Source organism: Punica granatum, unplaced genomic scaffold (assembly GCF_007655135.1).
Source record: "Punica granatum isolate Tunisia-2019 unplaced genomic scaffold, ASM765513v2 Contig00625, whole genome shotgun sequence".
NCBI lineage: Eukaryota > Viridiplantae > Streptophyta > Magnoliopsida > Myrtales > Lythraceae > Punica > Punica granatum.
Window position 1 is genome coordinate 1 of NW_022204472.1, and position 14,792 is coordinate 14,792.

At 47.6% G+C, this 14,792-nt stretch overlaps 36 non-coding genes and 5 pseudogenes across 36 annotated transcripts; all 41 read right to left on the minus strand.

Moving 5' to 3' along the window:
- Positions 1 to 122: 122 nt before the first annotated feature.
- Positions 123 to 241, minus strand: LOC116191537. The gene has a single exon (XR_004153626.1). It is a non-coding gene; the product is annotated as a 5S ribosomal RNA (ribosomal RNA).
- Positions 242 to 458: 217 nt separating this feature from the next.
- LOC116191469 lies at positions 459 to 577 on the minus strand. The gene has a single exon (XR_004153564.1). It is a non-coding gene; the product is annotated as a 5S ribosomal RNA (ribosomal RNA).
- A 245-nt stretch (positions 578 to 822) lies between these two features.
- On the minus strand, positions 823 to 944 carry LOC116191502 (annotated as a pseudogene).
- Positions 945 to 1,165: 221 nt separating this feature from the next.
- Positions 1,166 to 1,285, minus strand: LOC116191498. Its single transcript, XR_004153592.1, has one exon. It is a non-coding gene; the product is annotated as a 5S ribosomal RNA (ribosomal RNA).
- A 215-nt stretch (positions 1,286 to 1,500) lies between these two features.
- LOC116191503 lies at positions 1,501 to 1,619 on the minus strand (annotated as a pseudogene).
- A 252-nt stretch (positions 1,620 to 1,871) lies between these two features.
- LOC116191511 lies at positions 1,872 to 1,990 on the minus strand. Its single transcript, XR_004153600.1, has one exon. It is a non-coding gene; the product is annotated as a 5S ribosomal RNA (ribosomal RNA).
- A 219-nt stretch (positions 1,991 to 2,209) lies between these two features.
- On the minus strand, positions 2,210 to 2,328 carry LOC116191477. The gene has a single exon (XR_004153572.1). It is a non-coding gene; the product is annotated as a 5S ribosomal RNA (ribosomal RNA).
- A 246-nt stretch (positions 2,329 to 2,574) lies between these two features.
- On the minus strand, positions 2,575 to 2,693 carry LOC116191522. The gene has a single exon (XR_004153611.1). It is a non-coding gene; the product is annotated as a 5S ribosomal RNA (ribosomal RNA).
- A 219-nt stretch (positions 2,694 to 2,912) lies between these two features.
- LOC116191494 lies at positions 2,913 to 3,032 on the minus strand. Its single transcript, XR_004153588.1, has one exon. It is a non-coding gene; the product is annotated as a 5S ribosomal RNA (ribosomal RNA).
- A 238-nt stretch (positions 3,033 to 3,270) lies between these two features.
- On the minus strand, positions 3,271 to 3,390 carry LOC116191482. The gene has a single exon (XR_004153577.1). It is a non-coding gene; the product is annotated as a 5S ribosomal RNA (ribosomal RNA).
- Positions 3,391 to 3,641: 251 nt separating this feature from the next.
- Positions 3,642 to 3,760, minus strand: LOC116191533. Its single transcript, XR_004153622.1, has one exon. It is a non-coding gene; the product is annotated as a 5S ribosomal RNA (ribosomal RNA).
- Positions 3,761 to 3,979: 219 nt separating this feature from the next.
- On the minus strand, positions 3,980 to 4,098 carry LOC116191461. Its single transcript, XR_004153557.1, has one exon. It is a non-coding gene; the product is annotated as a 5S ribosomal RNA (ribosomal RNA).
- A 251-nt stretch (positions 4,099 to 4,349) lies between these two features.
- Positions 4,350 to 4,468, minus strand: LOC116191474. The gene has a single exon (XR_004153569.1). It is a non-coding gene; the product is annotated as a 5S ribosomal RNA (ribosomal RNA).
- A 252-nt stretch (positions 4,469 to 4,720) lies between these two features.
- LOC116191488 lies at positions 4,721 to 4,839 on the minus strand. The gene has a single exon (XR_004153582.1). It is a non-coding gene; the product is annotated as a 5S ribosomal RNA (ribosomal RNA).
- Positions 4,840 to 5,054: 215 nt separating this feature from the next.
- LOC116191480 lies at positions 5,055 to 5,177 on the minus strand. The gene has a single exon (XR_004153575.1). It is a non-coding gene; the product is annotated as a 5S ribosomal RNA (ribosomal RNA).
- Positions 5,178 to 5,784: 607 nt separating this feature from the next.
- Positions 5,785 to 5,899, minus strand: LOC116191496. Its single transcript, XR_004153590.1, has one exon. It is a non-coding gene; the product is annotated as a 5S ribosomal RNA (ribosomal RNA).
- A 222-nt stretch (positions 5,900 to 6,121) lies between these two features.
- LOC116191545 lies at positions 6,122 to 6,240 on the minus strand. The gene has a single exon (XR_004153633.1). It is a non-coding gene; the product is annotated as a 5S ribosomal RNA (ribosomal RNA).
- Positions 6,241 to 6,486: 246 nt separating this feature from the next.
- Positions 6,487 to 6,605, minus strand: LOC116191466. Its single transcript, XR_004153562.1, has one exon. It is a non-coding gene; the product is annotated as a 5S ribosomal RNA (ribosomal RNA).
- Positions 6,606 to 6,822: 217 nt separating this feature from the next.
- LOC116191486 lies at positions 6,823 to 6,943 on the minus strand. Its single transcript, XR_004153580.1, has one exon. It is a non-coding gene; the product is annotated as a 5S ribosomal RNA (ribosomal RNA).
- A 253-nt stretch (positions 6,944 to 7,196) lies between these two features.
- Positions 7,197 to 7,318, minus strand: LOC116191495. The gene has a single exon (XR_004153589.1). It is a non-coding gene; the product is annotated as a 5S ribosomal RNA (ribosomal RNA).
- A 219-nt stretch (positions 7,319 to 7,537) lies between these two features.
- Positions 7,538 to 7,656, minus strand: LOC116191478. Its single transcript, XR_004153573.1, has one exon. It is a non-coding gene; the product is annotated as a 5S ribosomal RNA (ribosomal RNA).
- Positions 7,657 to 7,877: 221 nt separating this feature from the next.
- LOC116191493 lies at positions 7,878 to 7,996 on the minus strand. Its single transcript, XR_004153587.1, has one exon. It is a non-coding gene; the product is annotated as a 5S ribosomal RNA (ribosomal RNA).
- A 246-nt stretch (positions 7,997 to 8,242) lies between these two features.
- Positions 8,243 to 8,361, minus strand: LOC116191491. The gene has a single exon (XR_004153585.1). It is a non-coding gene; the product is annotated as a 5S ribosomal RNA (ribosomal RNA).
- Positions 8,362 to 8,584: 223 nt separating this feature from the next.
- Positions 8,585 to 8,703, minus strand: LOC116191490. Its single transcript, XR_004153584.1, has one exon. It is a non-coding gene; the product is annotated as a 5S ribosomal RNA (ribosomal RNA).
- Positions 8,704 to 8,924: 221 nt separating this feature from the next.
- On the minus strand, positions 8,925 to 9,043 carry LOC116191464. Its single transcript, XR_004153560.1, has one exon. It is a non-coding gene; the product is annotated as a 5S ribosomal RNA (ribosomal RNA).
- Positions 9,044 to 9,264: 221 nt separating this feature from the next.
- LOC116191501 lies at positions 9,265 to 9,383 on the minus strand. Its single transcript, XR_004153593.1, has one exon. It is a non-coding gene; the product is annotated as a 5S ribosomal RNA (ribosomal RNA).
- Positions 9,384 to 9,605: 222 nt separating this feature from the next.
- LOC116191504 lies at positions 9,606 to 9,736 on the minus strand (annotated as a pseudogene).
- A 223-nt stretch (positions 9,737 to 9,959) lies between these two features.
- LOC116191497 lies at positions 9,960 to 10,079 on the minus strand. Its single transcript, XR_004153591.1, has one exon. It is a non-coding gene; the product is annotated as a 5S ribosomal RNA (ribosomal RNA).
- A 221-nt stretch (positions 10,080 to 10,300) lies between these two features.
- Positions 10,301 to 10,418, minus strand: LOC116191479. Its single transcript, XR_004153574.1, has one exon. It is a non-coding gene; the product is annotated as a 5S ribosomal RNA (ribosomal RNA).
- A 222-nt stretch (positions 10,419 to 10,640) lies between these two features.
- On the minus strand, positions 10,641 to 10,766 carry LOC116191499 (annotated as a pseudogene).
- A 221-nt stretch (positions 10,767 to 10,987) lies between these two features.
- On the minus strand, positions 10,988 to 11,106 carry LOC116191505. Its single transcript, XR_004153594.1, has one exon. It is a non-coding gene; the product is annotated as a 5S ribosomal RNA (ribosomal RNA).
- A 226-nt stretch (positions 11,107 to 11,332) lies between these two features.
- On the minus strand, positions 11,333 to 11,450 carry LOC116191483. Its single transcript, XR_004153578.1, has one exon. It is a non-coding gene; the product is annotated as a 5S ribosomal RNA (ribosomal RNA).
- A 247-nt stretch (positions 11,451 to 11,697) lies between these two features.
- On the minus strand, positions 11,698 to 11,815 carry LOC116191485. The gene has a single exon (XR_004153579.1). It is a non-coding gene; the product is annotated as a 5S ribosomal RNA (ribosomal RNA).
- A 219-nt stretch (positions 11,816 to 12,034) lies between these two features.
- Positions 12,035 to 12,153, minus strand: LOC116191506. The gene has a single exon (XR_004153595.1). It is a non-coding gene; the product is annotated as a 5S ribosomal RNA (ribosomal RNA).
- Positions 12,154 to 12,373: 220 nt separating this feature from the next.
- Positions 12,374 to 12,492, minus strand: LOC116191507. Its single transcript, XR_004153596.1, has one exon. It is a non-coding gene; the product is annotated as a 5S ribosomal RNA (ribosomal RNA).
- A 221-nt stretch (positions 12,493 to 12,713) lies between these two features.
- On the minus strand, positions 12,714 to 12,832 carry LOC116191535. Its single transcript, XR_004153624.1, has one exon. It is a non-coding gene; the product is annotated as a 5S ribosomal RNA (ribosomal RNA).
- Positions 12,833 to 13,056: 224 nt separating this feature from the next.
- Positions 13,057 to 13,181, minus strand: LOC116191500 (annotated as a pseudogene).
- A 245-nt stretch (positions 13,182 to 13,426) lies between these two features.
- On the minus strand, positions 13,427 to 13,545 carry LOC116191508. The gene has a single exon (XR_004153597.1). It is a non-coding gene; the product is annotated as a 5S ribosomal RNA (ribosomal RNA).
- A 244-nt stretch (positions 13,546 to 13,789) lies between these two features.
- Positions 13,790 to 13,911, minus strand: LOC116191492. Its single transcript, XR_004153586.1, has one exon. It is a non-coding gene; the product is annotated as a 5S ribosomal RNA (ribosomal RNA).
- A 218-nt stretch (positions 13,912 to 14,129) lies between these two features.
- LOC116191463 lies at positions 14,130 to 14,248 on the minus strand. Its single transcript, XR_004153559.1, has one exon. It is a non-coding gene; the product is annotated as a 5S ribosomal RNA (ribosomal RNA).
- A 225-nt stretch (positions 14,249 to 14,473) lies between these two features.
- On the minus strand, positions 14,474 to 14,594 carry LOC116191470. Its single transcript, XR_004153565.1, has one exon. It is a non-coding gene; the product is annotated as a 5S ribosomal RNA (ribosomal RNA).
- Between the last annotated feature and the right edge of the window lie 198 nt (positions 14,595 to 14,792).

Sequence of the window (14,792 nt, forward strand, 5' to 3'; positions counted from 1 at the left end):
GCATTTCACCACGAACCTTAAGCCTTTTGCGAGTGAGCACGTGCCCAAAACATAACCGTAACGATCGGATTCCCGTCCAACCTCTCGCCATTTCCCGAGCAGCAAAAAAAATTGAAAAAGGAGGGGTGCAACACGAGGACTTCCCAGGAGGTCACCCATCCTAGTACTACTCTCGCCCAAGCACGCTTAACTTCGGAGTTCTGATGGGATCCGGTGCATTAGTGCTGGTATGATCGCACCGTCAACCTTTGCGCTCGAATTCACTTTTTCCTCCGTAGAGCTAATGAAAAAAAATGCACAAATGAGCGCAGAAACGAAAGAAAAAAATTATCGAGTGCATTTCACACCACGAACCTTAAGCCTTTTGCGAGTGAGCACGTGCCCAAAACATTAACCGTAACGATCGGATTCCCGTCCAACCTCTCGCCATTTCCCGAGCAGCAAAAAAATAAAAAAAGGAGGTGCAACACGAGGACTTCCCAGGAGGTCACCCATCCTAGTACTACTCTCGCCCAAGCACGCTTAACTTCGGAGTTCTGATGGGATCCGGTGCATTAGTGCTGGTATGATCGTACCCGTCAACCTTTGCGCTCGAATTCACTTTGTTCCCTATCGTGTTTGTTCTGGATCCTTTCTCCGTAGAGCTAATGAAAAAAAAATGCACAAATGAGCGCATAAACGAAAGAAAAAAATATCGAGTGCATTTCACCACGAAACTTAAGCCTTTTGCGAGTGAGCACGTGCCCAAAACATTAACCGTAACGATCGGATTCCCGTCCAACCTCTCGCCATTTCCCGAGCAGCAAAAAAATTGAAAAAGGAGGGGTGCAACACGAGGACTTCCCAGGAGGTCACCCATCCTAGTACTACTCTCTCGCCCAAGCACACGCTTAACTTCGGAGTTCTGATGGATCCGGTGCATTAGTGCTGGTATGATCGCCCGTCAACCTTTGCGCTCGAATTCACTTTGTTCCCTCCTTAGAGCTAATGAAAAAAAAAATGCACAAATGAGCGCAGAAACGAAAAAAAAAAATTATCGAGTGCATTTCACCACGAACCTTAAGCCTTTTGCGAGTGAGCACGTGCCCAAAACATTAACCGTAACGATCGGATTCCCGTCCAACCTCTCGCCATTTCCCGAGCAGCAAAAAAAATTGAAAAAGGAGGGGTGCAACACGAGGACTTCCCAGGAGGTCACCCATCCTATACTACTACTCTCCCCAAGCACGCTTAACTTCGGAGTTCTGATGGGATCCGGTGCATTAGTGCTGGTATGATCGCACCGTCAACCTTTGCGCTCGAATTCACTTTGTTCCTCCGTAGAGCTAATGAAAAAAAATGCACAAATGAGCGCAAAAACGAAAAAAAAGTATCGAGTGCATTTCACCACGAAACTTAAGCCTTTTGCGAGTGAGCACGTGCCCAAAACATTAACCGTAACGATCGGATTCCCGTCCAACCTCTCGCATTTCCCGAGCAGCAAAAAAAATGAAAAAAGGAGGGTGGCAACACGAGGACTTCCCAGGAGGTCACCCATCCTAGTACTACTCTCTCGCCCAAGCACGCTTAACTTCGATTTCTGATGGGATCCGGTGCATTAGTGCTGGTATGATGCACCCGTCAACCTTTGCGCTCGAATTCACTTTGTTCCCTATCGTGTTTGCTCTGATTCCCTTTTCCTCTCCGTAGAGCTAATGAAAAAAAATGCACAAATGAGCGCATAAACGAAAGAAAAAAAGTATCGATGGCATTTCACCACCGAACCTTAAGCCTTTTGCGAGTGAGCACGTGCCCAAAACATTAACCGTAACGATCGGATTCCCGTCCAACCTGTCGCCATTTCCCGAGCAGCAAAAAAAATTTAAAAAGGAGGGGTGCAACACGAGGACTTCCCAGGAGGTCACCCATCCTAGTACTACTCTCGCCCAAGCACGCTTAACTTCGGAGTTCTGATGGGATCCGGTGCATTAGTGCTGGTATGATCGCACCCGTCAACCTTTGCGCTCGAATTCACTTTGTTCCTCCGTAGAGCTAATGGAAAAAAAAATGCACAAATGAGCGCATAAACGAAAGAAAAAAATTACCGAGGGCATTTCACCACGAAACTTAAGCCTTTTGCGAGTGAGCACGTGCCCAAAACATTAACCGTAACGATCGGATTCCCGTCCAACCTCTCGCTTTCCCGAGCAGCAAAAAAATTGAAAAAGGAGGGGTGCAACACGAGGACTTCCCAGGAGGTCACCCATCCTAGTACTACTCTCGCCCACAAACGCTTAACTTCGGAGTTCTGATGGGATCCGGTGCATTAGTGCTGGTATGATCGCACCCGTCAACCTTTGCGCTCGAATTCACTTTGTTCCCTCGTTTGCTTCTGGATGCCCTTTTCTCCGTAGAGCTAATGAAAAAAAAATGCACAAATGAGCGCAGAAACGAAAGAAAAAAAGTATCGAGTGCATTTCACCACGAACCTTAAGCCTTTTGCGAGTGAGCACGTGCCCAAAACATTAACCGTAACGATCGGATTCCCGTCCAACCTCTCGCCATTTCCCGAGCAGCAAAAAAATTGAAAAAGGAGGGGTGCAACACGAGGACTTCCCAGGAGGTCACCCATCCTAGTACTACTCTCGCCCAAGCACGCTTAACTTCGGAGTTCTGATGGGATCCGGTGCATTAGTGCTGGTATGATCGCACCCGTCAACCTTTGCGCTCGAATTCACTTTGTCCTCCTCCGTAGAGCTAATGAAAAAAAAATGCACAAATGAGCGCAGAAACGAAAGAAAAAATTATCGAGTGCATTTCACCACGAAACTTAAGCCTTTTGCGAGTGAGCACGTGCCCAAAACATTAACCGTAACGATCGGATTCCCGTCCAACCTCTCCATTTCCCGAGCAGCAAAAAAATTGAAAAAGGAGGGGTGCAACACGAGGACTTCCCAGGAGGTCACCCATCCTAGTACTACTCTCGCCCCAAGCACGCTTAACTTCGGAGTTCTGATGGGATCCGGTGCATTAGTGCTGGTATGATCCCGTCAACCGCGCTCGAACACTTTGCCCTATCGTGTTTGCTCTTGGATGCCCTTTTCCTCCGTAGAGCTAATGAAAAAAAAATGCACAAATGAGCGCATAAACGAAAGAAAAAAATATCGAGTGCATTTCACCACGAACCTTAAGCCTTTTGCGAGTGAGCACGTGCCCAAAACATTAACCGTAACGATCGGATTCCCGTCCAACCTCTCGCCATTTCCCGAGCAGCAAAAAATTGAAAAAGGAGGGGTGCAACACGAGGACTTCCCAGGAGGTCACCCATCCTAGTACTACTCTCTCGCCAAGCACGCTTAACTTCGGAGTTCTGATGGGATCCGGTGCATTAGTGCTGGTATGATCGCACCCGTCAACCTTTGCGCTCGAATTCACTTGTTCCCTATCGTGTTTGCTTCTGGATGCCCTTTCCTCCGTAGAGCTAATGAAAAAAAAAATGCACAAATGAGCGCAGAAACGAAAAAAAAAAGTATCGAGTGCATTTCACCACGAACCTTAAGCCTTTTGCGAGTGAGCACGTGCCCAAAACATTAACCGTAACGATCGGATTCCCGTCCAATCTCTCGCCATTTCCCGAGCTGCAAAAAAAAATTGAAAAAGGAGGGGTGCAACACGAGGACTTCCCAGGAGGTCACCCATCCTAGTACTACTCTCGCCCAAGCACGCTTAACTTCGGAGTTCTGATGGGATCCGGTGCATTAGTGCTGGTATGATCGCACCCGTCAACCTTTGCGCTCGAATTCACTTTGTTCCTCCGTAGAGCTAATGAAAAAAAAATGCACAAATGAGCGCATAAACGAAAGAAAAAAATTACCGAGGGCATTTCACCACGAAACTTAAGCCTTTTGCGAGTGAGCACGTGCCCAAAACATTAACCGTAACGATCGGATTCCCGTCCAACGTAACCATTTCCCGAGCAGCAAAAAAAATAAAAAAAGGAGGGGTGCAACACGAGGACTTCCCAGGAGGTCACCCATCCTAGTACTACTCTCGCCCAAGCACGCTTAACTTCGGAGTTCTGATGGGATCCGGTGCATTAGTGCTGGTATGATCGTACCCGTCAACCTTTGCGCTCGAATTCACTTTGTTCCCTATCGTGTTTGCTTCTGGATGCCCTTTTCTCCGTAGAGCTAATGAAAAAAAAATGCACAAATGAGCGCATAAACGAAAGAAAAAAAGTATCGAGTGCATTTCACCACGAACCTTAAGCCTTTTGCGAGTGAGCACGTGCCCAAAACATTAACCGTAACGATCGGATTCCCGTCCAACCTCTCGCCATTTCCCGAGCAGCAAAAAAAATTGAAAAAGGAGGGGTGCAACACGAGGACTTCCCAGGAGGTCACCCATCCTAGTACTACTCTCGCCCAAGCACGCTTAACTTCGGAGTTCTGATGGGATCCGGTGCATTAGTGCTGGTATGATAGTACCCGTCAACCTTTGCGCTCGAATTCACTTTGTTCCCTATCGTGTTTGCTTCTGGATGCCCTTTTCTCCGTAGAGCTAATGAAAAAAAAAATGCACAAATGAGCGCATAAACGAAAGAAAAAAAGTATCGAGTGCATTTCACCACGAACCTTAAGCCTTTTGCGAGTGAGCACGAGCCCAAAACATTAACCGTAACGATCGGATTCCCGTCCAACCTCTCGCCATTTCCCGAGCAGCAAAAAGAATTGAAAAAGGAGGGGTGCAACACGAGGACTTCCCTGGAGGTCACCCATCCTAGTACTACTCTCGCCCAAGCACGCTTAACTTCGGAGTTCTGATGGGATCCGGTGCATTAGTGCTGGTATGATCACCCGTCAACCTTTGCGCTCGAATTCACTTTGTTCCTCCGTAGAGCTAATGAAAAAAAATGCACAAATGAGCGCAGAAACGAAAGAAAAAATTCGAGTGCATTTCACCACGAAACTTAAGCCTTTTGCGAGTGAGCACGTGCCCAAAACATTAACCGTAACGATCGGATTCCCGTCCAACCTCTCGCCATTTCCCGAGCAGCAAAAAAAATTGAAAAAGGAGGGGTGCAACACGAGGACTTCCCAGGAGGTCACCCATCCTAGTACTACTCTCTCTCGCCCAAGCACGCTTAACTTCGGAGTTCTGATGGGATCCGGTGCATTAGTGCTGGTATGATCGCACCCGTCAACCTTGCGCTCGAATTCACTTTGTTCCCTATCGTGCTTCTGGATTCGATGCCCTTTCTCGTAGAGCTATGAAAAAAAATGCACAAATGAGCGCATAAACGAAAGAAAAAAATTATCGAGGGCATTTCACCACGAACCTTAAGCCTTTTGCGAGTGAGCACGTGCCCAAAACATTAACCGTAACGATCGGATTCCCGTCCAACCTCTCGCCATTTCCCGAGCAGCAAAAAAAATTGAAAAAGGAGGGGTGCAACACGAGACTCCCAGGAGGTCACCCATCCTAGTACTACTCTCCCACCACGCTTACTCTAGTTCTATACTCTCGCCAGCATTAACTTCGAGTTCTGATGGGATCCGGTGCATTAGTGCTTGGTATGATCGCACCCGTCAACCTTTGCGCTCGAATTCACTTTGTTCCTCCGTAGAGCTAATGAAAAAAAATGCACAAATGAGCGCAGAAACGAAAGAAAAAAGTATCGAGTGCATTTCACCACGAACCTTAAGCCTTTTGCGAGTGAGCACGTGCCCAAAACATTAACCGTAACGATCGGATTCCCGTCCAACCTCTCGCCATTTCCCGAGCAGCAAAAAAATTGAAAAAGGAGGGGTGCAACACGAGGACTTCCCAGGAGGTCACCCATCCTAGTACTCTCTCGCCCAGCACGCTTAACTTCGGAGTTCTGATGGGATCCGGCATTAGTGCTGGTATGATCGCACCCGTCAACCTTTGCGCTCGAATTCACTTTGTTCCTCCGTAGAGCTAATGAAAAAAAAAATGCACAAATGAGCGCAGAAACGAAAAAAAAAAGTATCGAGTGCATTTCACCACGAACCTTAAGCCTTTTGCGAGTGAGCACGTGCCCAAAACATTAACCGTAACGATCGGATTCCCGTCCAACCTCTCGCCATTTCCCGAGCAGCAGCAAAAAATTGAAAAAGGAGGGGTGCAACACGAGGACTTCCCAGGAGGTCACCCATCCTAGTACTACTCTCGCCCAAGCACGCTTAACTTCGGAGTTCTGATGGGATCCGGTGCATTAGTGCTGGTATGATCGCACCCGTCAACCTTTGCGCTCGAATTCACTTGTTCCCTATCGTTTGCTCGGATGCCTTTTCTCCGTAGAGCTAATGAAAGAAAAATGCACAAATGAGCGCATAAACGAAAGAAAAAAATTATCGAGTGCATTTCACCACGAACCTTAAGCCTTTTGCGAGTGAGCACGTGCCCAAAACATTAACCGTAACGATCGGATTCCCGTCCAACCTCTCGCCATTTCCCGAGCTGCAAAAAAAAATTGAAAAAGGAGGGGTGCAACACGAGGACTTCCCAGGAGGTCACCCATCCTAGTACTACTCTCGCCCAAGCACGCTTAACTTCGGAGTTCTGATGGGATCCGGTGCATTAGTGCTGGTATGATCGCACCCGTCAACCTTTGCGCTCGAATTCACTTGTTTCCTCCGTAGAGCTAATGAAAAAAAAATGCACAAATGAGCGCATAAACGAAAGAAAAAAATTATCGAGGGCATTTCACCACGAAACTTAAGCCTTTTGCGAGTGAGCACGTGCCCAAAACATTAACCGTAACGATCGGATTCCCGTCCAACCTCTCCATTTCCCGAGCAGCAAAAAAAATTGAAAAAGGAGGGGCAACACGAGGACTTCCCAGGAGGTCACCCATCCTAGTACTACTCTCTCGCCCAAGCACGCTTAACTTCGGAGTTCTGATGGGATCCGGTGCATTAGTGCTGGTATGATCGCACCCGTCAACCTTTGCGCTCGAATTCACTTTGTTCCCTACGTGTTTGCTTCTGGATGCCCTTTTCTCCGTAGAGCTAATGAAAAAAAATGCACAAATGAGCGCATAAACGAAAGAAAAAAATTATCGAGGGCATTTCACCACACCAGAACCTTAAGCCTTTTGCGAGTGAGCACGTGCCCAAAACATTAACCGTAACGATCGGATTCCCGTCCAACCTCTCGCCATTTCCCGAGCAGCAAAAAAAATTGAAAAAGGAGGGGTGCAACACGAGGACTTCCCAGGAGGTCACCCATCCTAGTACTACTCTCCGCCCGCAAGCACGCTTAACTTCGGAGTTCTGATGGGATCCGGTGCATTAGTGTTGGTATGATCGCACCCGTCAACCTTTGCGCTCGAATTCACTTTGTTCCTCCGTAGAGCTAATGAAAAAAATGCACAAATGAGCGCAGAACGAAAGAAAAAAAAGTATCGAGTGCATTTCACACACGAAACTTAAGCCTTTTGCGAGTGAGCACGTGCCCAAACATTAACCGTAACGATCGGATTCCCGTCCAACCTCTCGCCATTTCCCGAGCAGCAAAAAAAATTGAAAAAGGAGGGGTGCAACACGAGGACTTCCCAGGAGGTCACCCATCCTAGTACTACTCTCGCCCAAGCACGCTTAACTTCGGAGTTCTGATGGGATCCGGTGCATTAGTGCTGGTATGATCGCACCCGTCAACCTTTTGCGCTCGAATTCACTTTGCCTCCGCAGAGCTAATGAAAAAAAAAGAATGTACAAATGAGCGCAGAAACGAAAGAAAAAAGTATCGAGTGCATTTCACCACGAACCTTAAGCCTTTTGCGAGTGAGCACGTGCCCAAAACATTAACCGTAACGATCGGATTCCCGTCCAACCTCTCGCCATTTCCCGAGCAGCAAAAAAATTGAAAAAGGAGGGGTGCAACACGAGGACTTCCCAGGAGGTCACCCATCCTAGTACTACTCTCGCCCAAGCACGCTTAACTTCGGAGTTCTGATGGGATCCGGTGCATTAGTGCTGGTATGATACCCGTCAACCTTTGCGCTCGAATTCACTTTGTTCCTATCGTGTTTGCTTCTATGCCCTTTCCTCCGTAGAGCTAATGAAAAAAAATGCACAAATGAGCGCATAAACGAAAGAAAAAAAATATCGAGTGCATTTCACCACACCAACCTTAAGCCTTTTGCGAGTGAGCACGTGCCCAAAACATTAACCGTAACGATCGGATTCCCGTCCAACCTTTCGCCATTTCCCGAGCAGCAAAAAAAATTGAAAAAGGAGGGGTGCAACACGAGGACTTCCCAGGAGGTCACCCATCCTAGTACTACTCTCGCCAAGCACGCTTAACTTTCGGAGTTCTGATGGGATCCGGTGCATTAGTGCTGGTATGATCGCACCCCCGTCAACCTTTGCGCTCGAATTCACTTTGTTCCTCCGCCGTAGAGCTAATGAAAAAAAAATGCACAAATGAGCGCAGAACGAAAGAAAAAATATCGAGTGCATTTCACCACGAAACTTAAGCCTTTTGCGAGTGAGCACGTGCCCAAAACATTAACCGTAACGATCGGATTCCCGTCCAACCTCTCGCCATTTCCCGAGCAGCAAAAAAAATTGAAAAAGGAGGGGTGCAACACGAGGACTTCCCAGGAGGTCACCCATCCTAGTACTACTCTCGCCCAAGCACGCTTAACTTCGGAGTTCTGATGGGATCCGGTGCATTAGTGCTGGTATGATCGCACCCGGTCAACCTTTGCGCTCGAATTCACTTGTTCCTCCGTAGAGCTAATGAAAAAAAAATGCACAAATGAGCGCAGAAACGAAAGAAAAAAAGTATCGAGTGCATTTCACCACGAAACTTAAGCCTTTTGCGAGTGAGCACGTGCCCAAAACATTAACCGTAACGATCGGATTCCCGTCCAACCTCTCGCCATTTCCCGAGCAGCAAAAAAAAATGAAAAAGGAGGGGTGCAACACGAGGACTTCCCTGGAGGTCACCCATCCTAGTACTACTCTCGCCCAAGCACGCTTAACTTCGGAGTTCTGATGGGATCCGGTGCATTAGTGCTGGTATGATCGCACCGGTCAACCTTTGCGCTCGAATTCACTTTGTTCCTCCGTAGAGCTAATGAAAAAAAAATGCACAAATGAGCGCAGAAACGAAAGAAAAAAAGTATCGAGTGCATTTCACCACGAACCTTAAGCCTTTTGCGAGTGAGCACGTGCCCAAAACATTAACCGTAACGATCGGATTCCCGTCCAACCTCTCGCCATTTCCCGAGCAGCAAAAAAAATTGAAAAAGGAGGGGTGCAACACGAGGACTTCCCAGGAGGTCACCCATCCTAGTACTACTCTCGCCCAAGCACGCTTAACTTCGGAGTTCTGATGGGATCCGGTGCATTAGTGCTGGTATGATCGCACCCGTCAACCTTTGCGCTCGAATTCACTTTGTTCCTCCGTAGAGCTAATGAAAAAAAAAATGCACAAATGAGCGCAGAAACGAAAGAAAAAAGTATCGAGTGCATTTCACCACGAAACTTAAGCCTTTTGCGAGTGAGCACGTGCCCAAAACATTAACCGTAACGATCGGATTCCCGTCCAACCTCTCGCCATTTCCCGAGCAGCAAAAAAAAATTGAAAAAGGAGGGGTGCAACACGAGGACTTCCCAGAGGTCACCCATCCTAGTACTACTCTCTCGCTCCTCCTCTCGCCCAGCACGCTTAACTTCGGAGTTCTGATGGGATCCGGTGCATTAGTGCTGGTATGATCGCACCCGTCAACCTTTGCGCTCGAATTCACTTTGTTCCTCCCAGAGCTAATGAAAAAAAAAAGAATGCACAAATGAGCGCAGAAACGAAAGAAAAAAAGTATCGAGTGCATTTCACCACGAACCTTAAGCCTTTTGCGAGTGAGCACGTGCCCAAAACATTAACCGTAACGATCGGATTCCCGTCCAACCTCTCGCCATTTCCCGAGCAGCAAAAAAATTGAAAAAGGAGGGGTGCAACACGAGGACTTCCCAGGAGGTCACCCATCCTAGTACTACTCTCTCTCCCAAGCACGCTTAACTTCGAGTTCTGATGGGATCCGGTGCATTAGTGCTGGTATGATCGCACCCGTCAACCTTTGCGCTCGAATTCACTTTGTTTCCTCCGTAGAGCTAATGAAAAAAAAAATGCACAAATGAGCGCAGAAACGAAAGAAAAAAAGTATCGAGTGCATTTCACCACGAAACTTAAGCCTTTTGCGAGTGAGCACGTGCCCAAAACATTAACCGTAACGATCGGATTCCCGTCCAACCTCTCGCCATTTCCCGAGCAGCAAAAAAATTGAAAAGGAGGGGTGCAACACGAGGACTTCCCAGGAGGTCACCCATCCTAGTACTACTCTCGCCCAAGCACGCTTAACTTCGGAGTTCTGATGGGATCCGGTGCATTAGTGCTGTATGATCGCACCCGTCAACCTTTGCGCTCGAATTCACTTTGTTCCTCCTCCAGAGCTAATGAAAAAAAAAAATGCACAAATGAGCGCAGAAACGAAAGAAAAAAATATCGAGTGCATTTCACCACGAACCTTAAGCCTTTTGCGAGTGAGCACGTGCCCAAAACATTAACCGTAACGATCGGATTCCCGTCCAACCTCTCGCCATTTCCCGAGCAGCAAAAAAATTGAAAAAGGAGGGGTGCAACACGAGGACTTCCCCAGGAGGTCACCCATCCTAGTACTACTCTCCTCCCGCCCAAGCACGCTTAACTTCGGAGTTCTGATGGGATCCGGTGCATTAGTGTTGGTGATGATCGCACCCGTCAACCTTTGCGCTCGAATTCACTTTGTTCCTCCGTAGAGCTAATGAAAAAAAAAATGCACAAATGAGCGCAGAAACGAAAGAAAAAAAGTATCGAGTGCATTTCACCACGAACTTAAGCCTTTTGCGAGTGAGCACGTGCCCAAAACATTAACCGTAACGATCGGATTCCCGTCCAACCTCTCGCCATTTCCCGAGCAGCAAAAAAAATTGAAAAAGGAGGGGTGCAACACGAGGACTTCCCAGGAGGTCACCCATCCTAGTACTACTCTCGCCCAAGCACGCTTAACTTCGGAGTTCTGATGGGATCCGGTGCATTAGTGCTGGTATGATCGCACCCGTCAACCTTTGCGCTCGAATTCACTTTGTTCCTCCGTAGAGCTAATGAAAAAAAAAGAAATGTACAAATGAGCGCAGAAACGAAAGAAAAAAGTATCGAGTGCATTTCACCACGACGACCTTAAGCCTTTTGCGAGTGAGCACGTGCCCAAAACATTAACCGTAACGATCGGATTCCCGTCCAACCTCTCGCCATTTCCCGAGCAGCAAAAAAAATTGAAAAAGGAGGGGTGCAACACGAGGACTTCCCAGGAGGTCACCCATCCTAGTACTACTCTCGCCCAAGCACGCTTAACTTCGGAGTTCTGATGGGATCCGGTGCATTAGTGCTGGTATGATCGACCCGTCAACCTTTGCGCTCGAATTCACTTTGTCCCTATCGTGTTTGCTTCTGGATCCTTTTTCTCCGTAGAGCTAATGAAAAAAAAATGCACAAATGAGCGCATAAACGAAAGAAAAAAATATCGAGTGCATTTCACCACGAACCTTAAGCCTTTTGCGAGTGAGCACGTGCCCAAAACATTAACCGTAACGATCGGATTCCCGTCCAACCTCTCGCCATTTCCCGAGCAGCAAAAAAAATTGAAAAAGGAGGGTGCAACACGAGGACTTCCCAGAGGTCACCCATCCTAGTACTACTCTCGCACAAGCACGCTTAACTTCGGAGTTCTGATGGGATCCGGTGCATTAGTGCTGGTATGATCGCACCCGTCAACCTTTGCGCTCGAATTCACTTTGTTCCTCCGTAGAGCTAATGAAAAAAAAATGCACAAATGAGCGCAGAAACGAAAGAAAAAATTATCGAGTGCATTTCACCACGAAACTTAAGCCTTTTGCGAGTGAGCACGTGCCCAAAACATTAACCGTAACGATCGGATTCCCGTCCAACCTCTCGCCATTTCCCGAGCAGCAAAAAAAATTGAAAAGGAGGGGTGCAACACGAGGACTTCCCAGGAGGTCACCCATCCTAGTACTACTCTCGCCCAAGCACGCTTAACTTCGGAGTTCTGATGGGATCCGGTGCATTAGTGCTGGTATGATCGCACCCGTCAACCTTTGCGCTCGAATTCACTTTGTTCCTCCGTAGAGCTAATGAAAAAAAATGCACAAATGAGCGCAGAAACGAAAGAAAAAAAGTATCGAGTGCATTTCACACACGAACTTAAGCCTTTTGCGAGTGAGCACGTGCCCAAAACATTAACCGTAACGATCGGATTCCCGTCCAACCTCTCGCCATTTCCCGAGCAGCAAAAAAAATTGAAAAAGGAGGGGTGCAACACGAGGACTTCCCAGGAGGTCACCCATCCTAGTACTACTCTCGCCCAAGCACGCTTAACTTCGGAGTTCTGATGGGATCCGGTGCATTAGTGCTGGTATGATCGCACCCGTCAACCTTTGCGCTCGAATTCACTTGTTCCTCCGTAGAGCTAATGAAAAAAAAAAAAATGCACAAATGAGCGCAGAAACGAAAGAAAAAAGTATCGAGTGCATTTCACCACGAACCTTAAGCCTTTTGCGAGTGAGCACGTGCCCAAAACATTAACCGTAACGATCGGATTCCCGTCCAACCTTCGCCATTTCCCGAGCAGCAAAAAAAATTGAAAAAGGAGGGTGCAACACGAGGACTTCCCAGGAGGTCACCCATCCTAGTACTACTCTCGCCCAAGCACGCTTAACTTCGGAGTTCTGATGGGATCCGGTGCATTAGTGCTGGTATGATCGCACCCGTCAACCTTTGCGCTCGAATTCACTTTGTTCCTCCGTAGAGCTAATGAAAAAAAAAGATGCACAAATGAGCGCAGAAACGAAAGAAAAAAGTATCGAGTGCATTTCACACACCACGAACTTAAGCCTTTTGCGAGTGAGCACGTGCCCAAAACATTAACCGTAACGATCGGATTCCCGTCCAACCTCTCGCCATTTCCCGAGCAGCAAAAAAATTGAAAAAGGAGGGGTGCAACACGAGGACTTCCCAGGAGGTCACCCATCTAGTACTACTACTCACTCTCGCCCAAGCACGCTTAACTTCGGAGTTCTGATGGGATCCGGTGCATTAGTGCTGGTATGATCGTCCCGTCAACCTTTGCGCTCGAATTCACTTTGTTCCCTCGTTTGCTTCTGGATGCCCTTTTCTCCGTAGAGCTAATGAAAAAAAAATGCACAAATGAGCGCATAAACGAAAGAAAAAATTATCGAGTGCATTTCACCACGAAACTTAAGCCTTTTGCGAGTGAGCACGTGCCCAAAACATTAACCGTAACGATCGGATTCCCGTCCAACCTCTCGCCATTTCCCGAGCAGCAAAAAAAATTGAAAAAGGAGGGGTGCAACACGAGGACTTCCCAGGAGGTCACCCATCCTAGTACTACTCTCGCCCAAGCACGCTTAACTTCGGAGTTCTGATGGGATCCGGTGCATTAGTGCTGGTATGATCGCACCCGTCAACCTTTGCGCTCGAATTCACTTTGTTCCCTATCGTGTTTGTTCTGGATGCCCTTTCTCCGTAGAGCTAATGAAAAAAATGCACAAATGAGCGCAGAAACGAAAGAAAAAATTATCGAGTGCATTTCACCACGAACCTTAAGCCTTTTGCGAGTGAGCACGTGCCCAAAACATTAACCGTAACGATCGGATTCCCGTCCAACCTCTCGCCATTTCCCGAGCAGCAAAAAAAATTGAAAAAGGAGGGGCAAACACGAGGACTTCCCAGGAGGTCACCCATCCTAGTACTACTCTCTCGCCCAAGCACGCTTAACTTCGGAGTTCTGATGGGATCCGGTGCATTAGTGCTGGTATGATCGCACCCGTCAACCTTTGCGCTCGAATTCACTTGTTCCTCCGTAGAGCTAATGAAAAAAAAATGCACAAATGAGAGCAGAAACGAAAGAAAAAAAGTATCGAGTGCATTTCACCACGAACCTTAAGCCTTTTGCGAGTGAGCACGTGCCCAAAACATTAACCGTAACGATCGGATTCCCGTCCAACGTAACCATTTCCCGAGCAGCAAAAAAAATAAAAAAAGGAGGGGTGCAACACGAGGACTTCCCAGGAGGTCACCCATCCCAGTACTACTCTCGCCCAAGCACGCTTAACTTCGGAGTTCTGATGGGATCCGGTGCATTAGTGCTGGTATGATCGTACCCGTCAACCTTTGCGCTCGAATTCACTTTGTTCCCTCTTCTCGTAGAGCTAATAAAAAAAAAATGCACAAATGAGCGCAGAAACGAAAGAAAAAAAGTATCGAGTGCATTTCACCACGAACCTTAAGCCTTTTGCGAGTGAGCACGTGCCCAAAACATTAACCGTAACGATCGGATTCCCGTCCAACCTTCGCCATTTCCCGAGCAGCAAAAAAAATTGAAAAAGGAGGGGTGCAACACGAGGACTTCCCAGGAGGTCACCCATCCTAGTACTACTCTCTCGCCCAAGCACGCTTAACTTCGGAGTTCTGATGGGATCCGGTGCATTAGTGCTGGTATGATCGCACCCGTCAACCTTTGCGCTCGAATTCACTTGTCCCTATCGTGTTTGCTTCTGGATCCCTCCTAGAGCTAATGAAAAAAAAATGCACAAATGAGCGCAGAAACGAAAGAAAAAAAGTATCGAGTGCATTTCACCACGAACCTTAAGCCTTTTGCGAGTGAGCACGTGCCCAAAACATTAACCGTAACGATCGGATTCCCGTCC